This window comes from Hyla sarda, chromosome 4 (genome assembly GCF_029499605.1).
Source record: "Hyla sarda isolate aHylSar1 chromosome 4, aHylSar1.hap1, whole genome shotgun sequence".
NCBI lineage: Eukaryota > Metazoa > Chordata > Amphibia > Anura > Hylidae > Hyla > Hyla sarda.
In genome coordinates, this window is record NC_079192.1 from 142,149,245 (window position 1) to 142,161,642 (window position 12,398).

General features: G+C 45.9%; 1 long non-coding RNA gene across 1 annotated transcript; it reads left to right on the top strand.

Annotated features, from left to right (window-relative positions):
- The first annotated feature begins 387 nt into the window (after positions 1-387).
- LOC130366914 (uncharacterized) lies at positions 388-11,478 on the top strand. Its single transcript, XR_008891996.1, has 4 exons — positions 388-514; positions 1,284-1,366; positions 10,966-11,134; positions 11,217-11,478. It is a non-coding gene; the product is annotated as an uncharacterized LOC130366914 (long non-coding RNA).
- The last annotated feature ends 920 nt before the right edge of the window (positions 11,479-12,398 follow it).

Sequence of the window (12,398 nt, forward strand, 5' to 3'; positions counted from 1 at the left end):
TGCAAAATGAAAGAAGCGATCTGATTGGTTGCTATGGGCAACTCAGCAGCTTTTTCTGGAAAAGTTTCTGAGTTGCCCATAGCAACCAGATTGCTTCTTTCATTTTTCACAAGGCCTCTGAAAAATGAAAGAAGCAATCTGATTGGTTGCTATGGGCAACTGCACAACTCTTCCTCTATACTGGTTTTGATGAATCTCCCCCATAGAGGGAGATTTATCAAAACTTGTCCAGAGGAAAAGTTTCTGAGTTGCCCATAGCAACCAATCAGATTGCTTCTTTCATTTTTCAGAGGCCTTTTCAAAAATGAAGGAAGCAATCTGATTGGTTGCTATGGGCAACTCAGAAACTTTTCCCCTAGACAGGTTTTGATAAATCTCCCTCTATGGGGGAGATTCATCAAAACCAGTGTAGAGGAAGAGTTGGACAGCCCGCAACGACTAACCCTCCCCACCGGACGGTCCCTGCAGCATAGATGGCCTGGACCAGCTCACCCTTCCTTCCCACCGAGGGGAGGTGAGTAGAAAACTAAAGGGGGGGGGGGGGTCTGGATGATGACGAAGGCCGCAGTGGTCTTCAACCTGCAGACCTCCAGAGGTTTCAAAACAACAACTCCCAGCATGCCCGGACAGCCGATGGCTGTCTGGGCATGCTAGGAGTTGTAGTTTTGCAACATCTGGAGGCCCACAGGTTGAAACCACTGATGAAGGGATTGACAGGCGGTGATGATGAAGGGGGGGATGATGACGGGGGTCTGGATGATGATGAAGGCCGTAGTGGTCTTCAATCTGCGGACCTCAAGAGGTTTCCATACTATAACAGCCAGCATGCCCGGATAGCTGATTGTTGAAGGGATTGAAAGTCGGTGATGATGAAGGGGGGGGGGGTATGATGATGGAGGTCTGGATGATGATGAAGGCCGCAGTGGTCTTCAACCTGTGGACCGACCTCCAGAGGTTTCAAAACTACAACTCCCAGCATGCCCGGACAGCCGATGGTTGAAGGGATGGACAGGTGGTGATAATGACGGGGGTCTGGATGATGATGGGGATCTGGATGATGACAGGGGGGATGATGACATGGGGGGATGATGTATTTCCCCCCTAGGCTTAAAGTCCTGGGTTTTTGGGGTGAAATTAGGGGCCTCGGCTTATATTTGGGTCAGCTTATTCTCGAGTATATACGGTGAATACAGGGATATACTGGAGACATACAGGTACTGTATAATACAATGTATTTAGATAAGAAATGTATTACCAGCCTCTAACTCTTCTCATCCCTCTAGTATCTCCTGGCCATGTTCCTCATCTACTTCCGAAGAGCCAACCTGCGTATGGAGGAATAAAACACCTACTTCTTTCCAGCGCTGTGAGTTTACATTAATGTTATTGCATATATATGTGGTGTCCCAGTACAGGTACATTGTGTCAAGGTATTTTAGGCCCTGTCAGATTGAGACCTCCAGTGTCCTGGGGGCTCCCCTGCAGGAACTCAACCATTTCTAATGTGTATTTGCACTGTTATAACTTAGCAATCCGTTATTAGGTGTCTGTAGCTTTAAGTATCTTACCTAGCAACCTCATGCTTAGTCAGGGTATGTGAGAGTGGAGGACTGAGGGCTAGACTAAACTTTTGTGTAAGGTGTTATATTATGTTATTACTTGCATGTAACTTTATTGTAAATCCTAAAGGGGATACAGACAACTCTATGATCCACAGCTGCCTGGCCAATGGGCTTTAGTTTAGCGTTCCCTAATAAGGGGTGGTATTTCCTGTGTGAAGGAGAGTAGAGGAGTAAAGGAGTTGAGTTCAGAGTGCAGAGTGAAGAATCCGCAGAGGAGTGAGAGCAAAGATGAGAGAGAGATAAGAAAAGCATGAAGTAACCCCAACTAGTAGCAAGCCTTTACTTCAGCCTTGATCAGAGAATTCCTAAAGGACAATTCATTATCTTCCGGCGAAAAGCCACAAATCTACCAACACTTCAGTAAGTGACTTTAATCTCAAGCATAATATAGCGCAGACCTAAAACTCCTAGTCCGGCCGTAAGAGCCAAGCATATAGGCAATATCAAGTCCAGGCACTGCAAGCTGTGTGGTCCTCTAGAGACTGTCTGTTAAACCTTTGGGAGACTTTGGTTGAGCACTGTGGAGATTGTACCACCTGTCTTCAAGTTAGTAAAGCCTCCGTTAAACTGCAGCCTAGTGTGGAGTCAATTCTTTCCTTGCTAGCCTGTGGGGTTCCCCGGACCTGTAGTACCCCGGGAGATACCAAGACTACAGTGGCGTCACGTGACATTAAGGGTTAATACCATCTGACCCTGGGTTCATAACTTGGGGGGTTCATAACCCCCCAAGAACCAAGTAGCTAACCCCAGCGTAGCGGTGGCTGCGGACCTCACTCGTGGCCACCACAACATTTTTGGCATCCACGAACAGGATTCGGGTGTACGCCTTAACTATTCAGCCACTGAATCAAGTCCTTCCCCCGAAGTCTGAACTGTGTCTTATTTGAGCCGCATGCCGGTGCGGAAAAGTGTATGCCCAGCAGAAATACAGGACTGTGTCATAGAAAACAAATTGTCTGCCGAGGCGCAAATACAAGTGGTGGGGAAGGTAAAGGAGAGACTCTTAGCTGCCAGTACTAAGTGTAAACAGTCCATACCTGAAGGGGTTAAATTTTATCCACCATTTCCCCCGCGCGGGAGCGGTCGCTGCTCCGCCCAGTCAAGCCCCCGGCGGTGACGCCTCTTCAGTGTGTGACCCGGAACTAAAGAATCCGCCCTGTGTTGCACAGGAGAAGCATTTACTGACCGGACCAAACAGGAAACTGCCGGGCGCAGCCATAGCAACGCGTTCGGCGATCATCACCGAAGCTACAAAAGACCAGCAAGTGCCCTTGGCAGCTCAGGCTGAGTACGGAAGCCTCCGATACCCCCAGCATTAACCCTGGGCGGCACGACACGGCACGCAGACACTCCCGCAGCATCCAGTCAGCTTAAAGAGATGACGCACTCAACGACGGCGCACTCAAAGACAACGCACTCAAGGACGGCGCTCTCAAAATTCCTTAAAGCGACAGCGCACTTAATCAAGTCGACAAGATGTCAGATCCAAGATCCCCGGACGCAGGTCATGTGCCAGATCCTCTTGCGGCTCCTGTGCAGGCTATCCCTCCTCCCCTCCAGTACGACACCATGATGGCGGGGCTCCTCCGTTCTACCTGGGAAAGCCTGTACTTCCTAACTACAGAGGGGATCCCTTTTCGCTTAAAGATTTCCAAGAGAGCTTCCAGAGCATCTTTTCCTTTTATTCTCTCCCCCCTAACCAACAGGTGCTGTTACTCATGGGGCAACTGCAGGGACCTGCATGTGAAGAAGTTTGCACCTGGCCAACTTCTGAGAGGACTACAGTAGAACAGATCTTCGAGGGATTGCACCAGGTATTTGAGTCCCACTCCCCCTCAGAGGTCCGCCTCCGACTATATGAGAGGCGACAAAAGCCAGGTGAAACACTACGGGCATACGCAGTAGCCTTACAAAATGCCATGGAGGCAGTTAAAAAATTAGACAGCATAACCCCCGATCAGGGTAATAAATGTTTGCTGGACCGATTTATTGAAGGGTTCCAAAATAAATGGCACAAGGCCCAGTTAAAGATGTGCAGAACCCCAATATGTCTATCTCTGCGTTTAAGCGTCTAGCCCTTCAATTCATAGAGCAGGGGGCAGACCCGGAGAAAAGTCCTGACCATAGATCAGAGCCCATGGGTGCGGCGGCTAGCTCTACGCCAATATTACCAACAACCCCCACACCCGTGGCTGACACTCCAACCCCCACCCCAATTACTGAAATCCAAGGGATCAAGCAGGACATTGCCCAGCTCACTCAAGTGGTAAAGGAGCTAGCTAATCAAGCCACTAAGGTCAATAGAGAGCCCCCAGTAACTAAGAGACCTACTTCTGCTCCTCCTTCCCGTTCCAGTGGCCCAGTCTCTTCTATTCGGCCTTTTTGTGATTATTGCAACAAACCCGGGCGTTGGAAGATGCAGTGCTGGGCTTTAAACTGGCATTCCCTGAGGTCGAGGGCCGGCCCTCAGAAAAACACAGGTCCAGCAAAAGAGCAACCCCACTCAGGACAATCATTGTACATTGCATCCTGCCCCTATGTAAATGTTACTATAGATGGTATCGAGCTGCAGGCACTGATTGACACAGGCTCGCAGGTGTCTACCATCTCTAAGGGCCTCTTTTATAAATATTGGAATGTTGATTCCTTGTTTGAGCCAGACGGTATGGATTTTAGTGTCATGGCAGGAGACGGGAAACCAATTCCCAGACATGGGTACTGGGAGCCCACTATTCGGTTGAGAGGTCACACACTTAGGGGGCAAGGAATAATTGTTACCAATGTGACGGCACCAGGGGCCACAGAGTTCATTCTAGGGATGAACATCATGAGACATTGCTTCACTGATATTGTAGATGTTTTGCATGCCTCTCTCCCTTACATGTCTCCTTCTGGACAAAGGACTGCGCAGCACCATCTCAAAATTCTGCAGGCGGAGCAGAAGTTTGTGAACCAAAAAGGAGAGATCTGTAAAGTCCGGATCCAGGACATGAGGTCAGTGACCCCACAGCCAAATACAGAAACAATTTTATGGTGTCGAGCGCGTCCTGGTATAAGGAATCAAGATTATCAGGCCTTGTTAGAACCTCTACAGTCTGAGATTTTCCCTTGGTTCGGGCTGCGAGAAGCCTAGTGACAGTGATAAATGGACGAGTCCCAGTTCTGGTGTTCAATCTGTCCGGTGCAGCCACTGTGTTGCCAAAATACACCCCAGTGGCCCAACTCCTCTTCTTAGACTCCAGTGATATTCTCTCTTCACGGAAGGTGGCTCAACAACAGACTGCCCAAACTACACAAAGTTATACCGAAAGTTCTCCAGAACCTTGGTGGTGCCAGCTACAAGTAGGAGGCTCCCTTACCCCACCGGAACAAGTCAAAGGGGTCATTGAAGTGGCGAAGAGGTATCAAGATGCCTTCCGCAAACATCCAACCGATTTTGGACGAACTTCTATGATCAAACTTCGAATCTTGACTGGTGATAAACCTCCCATCAAAGAAAGGCATCGGCCCGTTGCACCGGGTATGTACCAAACAGTCAAGAAGCTGTTAACCGACATGAAGGACGCGGATGTAATCCAAGAAAGTCAGAGTCCCTGGGCCGCTCCCATGGTGTTGGTCAAGAAGAAGGATGGGACCATCCGTTTCTGTGTCGATTACAAAAAATTGAATGATATCACCCATAAAGACGCATACCCTCTCCCCCGGATTGAGGAGTCACTCACTGCGTTGGGTTCTGCAGCATACTTCTCCACGTTGGATTTGACCACTACTAGCAAGTGCCCATGGCTGTAGAAGATAGAGAAAAGACAGCCTTTGTAACCCCCATGGGTCTGTTCGAATTCAAGAGCATGCCCTTTGGGCTATGCAACGCTCCGGCTACCTTCCAAAGGCTGATGGAACGATGCCTAGGGCATCTTAACTTTCAGAGTGTACTACTCTATCTTGATGGGGTGATCGTGTACTCCAAGTCTTACCAGGAACATTTGACTCACCTGTCTGATGTATTTCAAGTATTGATCCAGCATGGTTTAAAAGTTAAGCCCTCCAAGTGTCACTTACTCAAGCCACAAGTACATTACCTGGGCCATGTCGTCAGCGCTGAAGGGGTTCAACCTGACCAGGCTAAAGTGGAAGTCTTCAAGAACTGGCCTACCCCACGCACTGTCAAGGATATCAGGAGCTTCCTCGGATTTGCGGGGTATTATCGCCGCTTTATCCCTCATTTTGCCCAAATTGCCGAGCCGTTGACCTCTCTCTTGCTAGGCACAGCGAAAGAGAATTATAATGGGAAGCTACCTGTGGAATGGGTTAAAGAACAAGAGGTGGCCTTTCAAGCCCTGAAACATCTATTGACAGAGCCCCCCATCCTGGCCTATCCGGATTACACTCAGCCTTTCCGACTGTATACAGATGCCAGTTTTGAAGGACTAGGTGCGGTGTTATCCCAGATGCAAGGGGGACAAGTGATAGCTTATGCCAGCCGGAACCTGCGAGGAGCCGAGAGGAATAATTCCAATTACAGTTCATTCAAGTTGGAGCTCCTGGCCCTCATGTGGGCGGTAACCGAAAAATTCAAGGACTACTTGGCAGCAACCTCGTTCACTGTTTATACCGATAACAACCCCCTGGATCACCTGAACACCGCCAAACTAGGGGCTCTGGAACAAAGATGGGCCTCCAGGCTGGCCAACTATGACTTCTCTATTAAATATCGAAGTGGCAAATCCAATGTCAATGCGGATGTGCTATCTCGAATGACTCCCGGCGAAGATCCCCCGGTGGAGGACAGGTGGGAAAATGTGGAGATGCCCCCATTCTATCAGAGGTTCGTGAACCAAGATGTTGCAACCACCCTCGATAGGAGGGAGTCTAGGTCTAAAACAGTCCAGGGGGACTTGTATACCTGGAGGACCTTACAAGAAGAAAGTCAGACCATGGGGGATCTGTTAGAGTACTTACTGATTAGAAGGGTACCTCCCCATTTACGCCGTAGTCAGAGTGACTATGAATTGAAGCGTCTGTGGCGCCAGAGAAAGAGGCTAATTGTGCACAAGGGAATGGTGTACAGGAACTTCTTGGAACCAGTGTCTGGCGAAAGGCTACATCAGATCCTGATTCCTCGGAGAGATGCCGCAATGGTTCTGAATGCCTACCACGATCAGTCAGGACACTTTGGGGTTCACAAGACAGAAGCCACCGTCCGACGCCGGTTCTACTGGATTGGGATGAGAAGTGATGTTGAAAAATGGTGCAGTGAGTGCGCAGTTTGCAGTATCACCAAGAATGGCCGCAAGGATGCCCAAGCACCCCTCCATTCCATCCAGAGTGAGAAGCCTAACCAATTGGTCGCATTGGATCATGTCAAGCTATCGCCTACCCTGTCCGGGTATTCGTATGCCCTCACCATGGATGATCACTACTCCAAGTGGGTAGTGGTTGTGCCAGTCAAAGATCTAACTGCCAAGACCACAGTCCAGATGTTCTACACCCATTGGGTACAGATACTCGGATGTCCTGAGACTGTCTTGTCCGACCGAGGACCGGCCTTTGAGGCCCAACTATTCCAGGAATTGTGCCAGTTCCATGTGTGTAAGAAACTCAGAACCACTGCTTATCACCTGCAAGGGAATGGACTTTGTGAAAGAATCAACCAGGTATTCATCCACATGCTGAGAGCTGCATATGTATCTCGACCTGAAGAGTGGCCTCGATTGATGCTCGAATTGTTGGAAATTTATAACAATACCACTCACTGCTCCACGGGATACACTCCATTTTATCTAATGATGGGCCGACATGGCCAACTGCCCAAGGACAGGATCTTTGGCATTCAAGCACCTTTCAACAACTTGCCACAAGCCTCTATGGAATGGGTCTCTGAACACCAGAAAAGGATTCAAGAAGTCAACAAAAAAATGGGAGAGGCAAACTATAGACAGCAACAGGACTATAACCGCCATGCCTCTGCCCAGCCATTGTAGATTGGTGACAAAGTTTGGTTGAAGAAATTCCCCAGGACTCATAAATTGGACTCCATTTGGGAAACGGAACCATATACGGTGATCGCCGTACCCTACCTAGACACCGATGTCTACACAGTCCAAAAAGTAGGGTATGAGCCGCAAGTTGTTCACCGGAACCGGATCAAAAAAAGGGGATTTGTCTTTATTGCCGCCTTCTTCTGCACCCCCAAATCTCCCACCTCCAGTTCAGCCATCACAAGTCCAGCCAGCAAGAAGAGTTGAGCCTGAGAGACCGCTCTTAATGTTTGAAGATGATCCTCTCTTCCCTTCAGATCAAACTGTCTTCTTTGGCTACGTGCCAGCCAAGGCTACCCCATCAACCCCAGTCTTGGCGCCAGAAGCCTCAGAGTTTACTCCAGTCATCCATCCACCTGCCTCAATTTCATCTGAACCTTCCAATGTGGGAGAATGCTCTGTGAATCAGGAATCATCACCTGTCCCAGTTGCCGAGAACGAAAGCACTGTTGCCAGTCCAGCAGAATCAACTCCTCAAGAAGAAATTGCTGTTCCAGAAAATTCAGAGATGGTGTTGCGTAGATCCACACGTTCTAATTTTGGACAATCCCCAGCAAGATATAGGGATTAGTCTAAAAACATGTACATAAACATATGTAGATAAACTAAATACACATAGGTCAGTATACACCTCAAGTATACCTCATTGATAATTCACTACAAGTGTATTTAATGGGTAAACCATTATCAGCTCCAAAGACTCTTAACCCTGTTTGTGCACAGGAACCTACCTGGCCAATAAGTATCCTGTCCCTAACCTAAGCACTACAGTAAAGAAAAAGGGTTATATAAAAATGTCTAGCTTTGTATTACATGCATACATAAAAATGTCTAGCATAAAATAAAATGTATTCTGGGGAGAAGTGCTTGATCGCCCAGGGGCCCCAGTAGCCAAGGCATTGAGTAGAGAGCCTCCGGCAGCCCAATCCGCACCTATTAGTGTAAGAAATGTATCTAATATTAAATAATATAAGGTGATATAATGTACAGTAAAGTTATATAAGTCTGTATATTCAGCTACAAAATTGTCTAGTTAGACATGTCAATTGTGTATAGTGTATCATATGCATAGTCCACTTATAGAAAGTACATAGAAAGGTCTTTACAAATGTATATACATGTGTACATGTTATAAATAGTAAAATAGCTAAATCTTATTAATAAGAAACCTTCAATACTCTGGATAATCAGTCTACTAAACCAGTCTGTTAGTATACTTGGATAAATGCTATCCCATTTACACCTACTTATTATACAGGTGACATAGCAAAGCATATAATGACAATAATATCCTAGTTATAACTATACATATAAATAGTTTATACACATAGGTATAGTCTGAAGGTTATGTTAGAGGTCCAACTAAAAAAAAAAAAATACTGTTCGAAACACTTTGATCAGATATAATAGGTATATTTTCTGTCTGGGACCCAAATAACCACGTATCCTACACCAATAATGTTTCGTATCCTACCTCTAAAAGCCTGACATGGACGTTTGTGTGTAAAATGCCTCAGGACTTATTATGTGTTTATTTCTCCAAAGCCTGAAATGGACGTTTGGGCATAAAATGCCTCAGGACTTCTTATGGCCCCAAGGCCACAGTACCTTTATCGTCGAGGACGACTTCTGTTTAGTGGTGGGGTTTGTGGAGTCCCAATACAGGTACATTGTGTCAAGGTATTTTAGGCCCTGTCAGATTGAGACCTCCAGTGTCCTGGGGGCTCCCCTGCAGGGACTCAACCATTTCTAATGTGTATTTGCACTGTTATAACTTAGCAATCCGTTATTAGATGTCTGTAGCTTTAAGTATGTTACCTAGCAACCTCATGCTTAGTCAGGGTATGTGAGAGTGAAGGACTGAGGGCTAGACTAAACTTTTGTGTAAGGTGTTATATTATGTTATTACTTGTATGTAACTTTATTGTAAATCCTAAAGGGGATACAGACATCTCTATGATCCACAGCTGCCTGGCCAATGGGCTTTAATTTTGCCTTCCGTTATAAGGGGTGGCATTTCCTGTGTGAAGGAGAGTAGGAGAGTAGAGGAGTAAAGAAGTTGAGTTCAGAGTGCAGAGTGAAGAATCCGCAGAGGAGTGAGAGCAAAGATGAGAGAGAGATAAGAAAAGCATGAAGTAACCCCAACTAGTAACAAGCCTTTACTTCAGCCTTGATCAGAGAATTCCTAAAGGATAATTCATTATCTTCTGGCGAAAAGCCACAAATCTACTTCAGTAAGTGACTTTAATCTCAAGCCTAATATAGCGCAGACCTAAAACTCCTAGTCCGGCCGTAAGAGCCAAGCATATATGCAATATCAAGTCCAGGCACTGCAAGCTGTGTGGTCCTCTAAAGACTGTCTGTTAAACCTTTGGGAGACTTTGGTTGAGCGCTGTGGAGATTGTACCACCTATCTTCAAGTTAGTAAAGCCTCCGTTAAACTGCAACCTAGTGTGGAGTCAATTCTTTCCTTGCTAGCCTGTGGGGAGACGGAGTTCCCCGGACCTGTAGTACCCCGGGAGATACCAAGACTACAGTGGCGTCACGTGACATTAAGGGTTAATACCATCCGACCCTGGGTTCATAACCCCCCAAGAACCAAGTAGCTAACCCTAGCGTAGCGGTGGCTGTGGACCTCACCCGTGGCCACCACATATACACATCTATATAAATACATATATATATATAGAGAGAGAGAGAGAGAGAGAAAATATGAAATCAGGGGTGGCATTGTGTAGGATTATAGATCCCTGGATCCAGGCGGGTGCTCAGTACTATGTTGAACTTGACCAAAATAGTACAATATCCAAAATGAACAGGGCGGCACTCCAGCGATCCGTAATAAAGTGATTTTTATTCACCCAAAATGTATAGGTCTTTTTCAGTGAGGTCTTGCTTGAAAAAGACCTCATTGAGTGGGTTGAAACGTCGCTACACATTTTGGGTGAATAAAAATCACTTTATTACGGATCACTGCAGTGCCGCCCTGTTAATTTTGGATAATATATATATATATGTACACACACACACATTTATATAAATACATAAATACATATATATATATACACATTAATATAAATACATATATATATATACATATATATATACATATATATATATATATATATATATATATATATATATATATATATATATAAAGAGTGCCTGATATATATATATATATATATATATATATATATATATATATCAGGCACTCTATATTGTAATATTACTATCAATGGTTCTTCTCTTCCTTTTGTGAAATGTTGTATAATTTTTATTTATTTATTTTTTCTTTCTTTTAGGTTTCTTGCCAACCAGTTTGAAGAGGATGAGATGTTTCGACGCAAGATCTACCCCTGGGCCCTCGGACCAATGTGGACGGCGATGAAGACCTTGATGCTACACCTGCGGAACCTGCTGCTCCTCTGGATGAGATTCCACGCTTGGGTGACCAGAGACACCTGTGATCGTGTCAGTGACATAAAAAAAAAACTATACACTAGGAATGAAAGTCTGTGTTTATTATAACACTTTATATTGTGTATAATTCTAGATCATGGCACAAGACCCCGAGTACTGGGCATGGAAGAGAGAGCGGAAGGAACATCACGGCTGGGCCGTACGCTGGTACCGGAGGGATCCTGGAGAATACATCCCGAGAGGCCCATGGTGGATCTCTCCCGCCTGCTCCGTCTGTATCACCGATCTGTAGCCTTGTGCCGGGGAAGAGAACACCAAGCGAAGAAGGACGAAGAAAGAAGAACAGAATGGATGAAGACCAAGCCGCCCCAGATGTATTCTTAAGGGCACGTTCCCACTTGGCTTATAAGTAGCGTATTTCACGCTGCGCAAAGTCTGCAGAAGCAGCAGGAAATATGCTGCGTATCCCTCGCTCACCATACACACAAGGCTTTCCAGCGGCAGCCCTATGTGCGCAGTAAGTTTTGGAGGCGGGGCTCCACCTCCAAAGCTCACTGAACACATAGGGCTGCCGCAAGAAAGCCGTGTGTATGGTGAGCTAGGGATACGCAGCGTATCTCCCGCTGCTGCTACAGATTTTGCACAGCATGAAATATTCTGCGTACACGCCAAGAGGGAACGTGCCCTTATAGTATATTTATTGTTACACATAATGCACACACTAAATCACTATACACAAATCACAAACACAAAATACATACACATTAATCCCCTACACATTATCACTACATACACATTATTCCCTACACACTATCACTACATACACATTCATCCCCTACACACAATCACTACATACACATTCATCCCCTATACACTATCACCACATACACATTTATCCCTTACACACAATCACTACATACACATTCATCCCCTATACACTATCACCACATACACATTAATTCCCTACACACCATCACTACATACACATTCATTCCCTACACACTATCACTACATACACATTCATTCCCTACACCCTATCACTACATACACATTCATTCCCTACACACTATGACTACATACACATTCATCCCCTGCACACTATGACTACATACACATTCATCCCCTACACACTATCACTACATACACATTCATCCCCCTACACACTTTCACTACATACACATTCATCCCCTACACACTATCACTACATACACATTCATTCCCTACACACAATCACTACATACACATTCATCCCCTACACGCAATCACTACATACACATTCATCCCCTACACACTATTACTACATACACATTCATTC